The sequence below is a fragment of the Triticum aestivum genome, chromosome 1B (genome assembly GCF_018294505.1).
Source record: "Triticum aestivum cultivar Chinese Spring chromosome 1B, IWGSC CS RefSeq v2.1, whole genome shotgun sequence".
Lineage (NCBI taxonomy): Eukaryota > Viridiplantae > Streptophyta > Magnoliopsida > Poales > Poaceae > Triticum > Triticum aestivum.
In genome coordinates this window covers 581,858,825-581,862,228 of record NC_057795.1, presented here as the reverse complement: position 1 = coordinate 581,862,228, position 3,404 = coordinate 581,858,825, and positions in this window count along the sequence as shown.

Genomic DNA, 3,404 nt, shown 5'->3' with positions numbered 1-3,404 from the left:
CCGCCACGAGCTTCAACATTCATCGGACCGCATACATCTGTATGTATGATTTCCAACAAATCTGTTGCTCTCTCCATAGTACCGGAGAACGGTGTTTTAGTCATCTTGCCCATGAGGAACGGTTCGCAAGTACCAAGTGATTCATAATCAAGTGATTCCAAAATTCCATCAGTATGGAGTTTCTTCATGCGCTTTACACCTATATGACCTAAACGGCAGTGCCACAAATAAGTTGCACTATCATTATTAACTCTGCATCTTTTGGCTTCGACATTATGAATATGTGTATCACTACTATCGAGATTCAATGAAAATAGACCACTCTTCAAGGGTGCATGACCATAAAAGATATTACTCATATAAATAGAACAACCATTATTCTCTGATTTAAATGAATAACCGTCTCGCATCAAACAAGATCCAGATATAATGTTCATGCTTAACGCTGGCACCAAATAACAATTATTCAGGTCTAAAACTAATCCCGAAGGTAGATGTAGAGGTAGCGTGCCGACCGCGATCACATCGACTTTGGAACCGTTTCCCACGCGCATCGTCACCTCATCCTTGGCCAGTGCTCACTTATTCTGTAGTCCCTGTTTGGAGTTGCAAATGTTAGCAACAGAACCAGTATCAAATACCCAGGTGCTACTGCGAGCTCTAGTAAGGTACACATCAATAACATGTATATCACACATACCTTTGTTCACCTTGCCATCCTTCTTATCCGCCAAATACTTGGGGCAGTTCCGCTTCCAGTGTCCAGTCTGCTTGTAGTAGAAGCACTCAGTTTCAGGCTTAGGTCCAGACTTGGGTTTCTTCTCTTGAGCAGCAACTTGCTTGCTGTTCTTCTTGAAGTTCCCCTTCTTCTTCCCTTTACCCTTTTCTTGAAACTAGTGGTCTTGTTAACCATCAACACCTGATGCTCCTTCTTGATTTGTACTTCCGCAGCTTTTAGCATTGTGAAGAGCTCGGGAATTGTCTTGTTCATCCCTTGCATATTATAGTTCATCACGAAGCTCTTGTAGCTTGGTGGCAGTGATTGGAGAATTCTGTCAATGACACTATCATCAGGAAGATTAACTCCCAGTTGAATCAAGTGATTATTATACCCAGACATTTTGAGTATGTGTTCACTGACAGAACTATTCTCCTCCATCTTGCAGCTATAGAACTTATTGGAGACTTCATATCTCTCAATCCGGGCATTTGCTTGAAATATTAACTTCAACTCCTGGAACATCTCATATGCTCCATGACGTTCAAAACGTCGTTGAAGACCCGGTTCTAAGCCGTAAAGCATGCCACACTAAACTATCGAGTAGTCATCAGCTTTGCTCTGCCAGACGTTCTTAACATCGTTAGTTGCATCAGCAGCAGGCCTGGCACCCAGCGGTGCTTCCAGGACGTAATTCTTCTGTGCAGCAATGAGGATAATCCTCAGGTTACGGACCCAGTCCGTGTAATTGCTACCATCATCTTTCAACTTTGCTTTCTCAAGGAACGCATTAAAATTCAATGGAACAATAGCACGAGCCATCTATCTACAACAAACATAGATAAGCAAAATACTATCAGGTACTAAGTTCATGATAAATTTAAGTTCAATTAATCATATTACTTAAGAACTCCCACTTAGATAGACATCTCTCTAGTCATCTAAGTGATCACGTGATGCAAATCAACTAAACCATAACCGATCATCACGTGAGATGGAGTAGTTTTCAATGGTGAACATCACTATGTTGATCATATCTACTATATGATTCATGCTCGACCTTTCGGTATCCGTGTTCCGAGGCCATATCTGCATATGCTAGGCTCGTCAAGTTTAACCTAAGTATTCTGCGTGTGCAAAACTGGCTTGCACCTGTTGTAGATGGACGTAGAGCTTATCACACCCGATCATCACGTGGTGTCTGGGCACGACGAACTTTGGCAACGGTGCATACTCAGGGAGAACACTTCTTGATAATTTTAGTGAGAGATCATCTTAAAATGCTACCGTCAATCAAAGCAAGATAAGATGCATAAAGGATTAACATCGCATGCAATCAATATAAGTGATATGATATGGCCATCATCATCTTGTGCTTGTGATCTCCATCTCCGAAGCACCGTCGTGATCACCATTGTCACCGGCGCGACACCTTGATCTTCATCGTAGCATCGTTGTCCTTTACGCCATCTATTGCTTCTACGACTATCGCTACCGCTTAGTGATAAAGTAAAGCAATTACAGGGCGTTTGCATTTCATACAATCAAGCGACAACCATATGGCTCCTGCCAGTTGCCGATAACTTCGGTTACAAAACATGATCATCTCATACAATAAAATTCAGCATCATGCCTTGACCATATCACATCACAACATGCCCTGCAAAAACAAGTTGGACGTCCTCTACTTTGTTGTTGCATGTTTTACGTGGCTGCTACGGGCTTAAGTAAGAACCAATCTCACCTACGCATCAAAACCACAACGATAGTTCGTCAAGTTAGTGCTGTTTTAACCTTCGCAAGGACCGGGCATAGCCACACTCGATTCAGCTAAAGTGAGAGAGACAGCAACCCGCCAGCCACCTTTAAGCACGAGTGCTCGTAACGGTGAAACCAGTCTCGCGTAAGCATACGCGTAATGTCGGTCCGGGCCGCTTCATCTCACAATACCGCCGATCCAAAGTATGACATGCTGGTAAGCAGTATGACTTGTATCGCCCACAACTCACTTGTGTTCTACTCGTGCATATGACATCTATGCATAAAACCAGGCTCTGATGCCACTGTTGGGGAACATAGTAATTTCAAAAAATTTCCTACGCACATGCAAGATCATGGTGATGACATAGCAACGAGAGGGGAGAGTGTTGTCCACATACCCTCGTAGACCGTAAGCGGAAGCGTTATGACAACGCGGTTGATGTAGTCGTACGTCTTCACGATCCGACCGATCCAAGTACCGAACGTACGGCACCTCCGAGTTCAGCACATGTTCAGCTCGATGACGATCCCCGGGCTCCGATCCAGCAAAGCCTCGGGGATGAGTTCCGTCAGCACGACGGCGTGGTGACGATGATGATGTTCTACCGGCGCAGGGCTTCGCCTAAACTCCGCGACGATATGACCGAGGTGGAATATGGTGGAGGGGGCACCGCACACGGCTAAGGAACGATCCGTAGATCAACTTGTGTGTCATGGGGTAGATCAACTTGCGCGCCAAGGAGGAGTCCTCCTCCTCCTAGTAGGAGTAGGACCCCTTTCCTACTCCTACTAGGAGGGGGAAGGAAGGGGGAGAGGGGGGAAGGAAAGAGGGGGGCGCCGCCCCCCCTCCTAGTCCAATTCGGACCAGAGGGAGAGGGGGCGCGTGGCCCACCTTGGCCGCCCCTCTCTCTGTCCACCAAGGCCC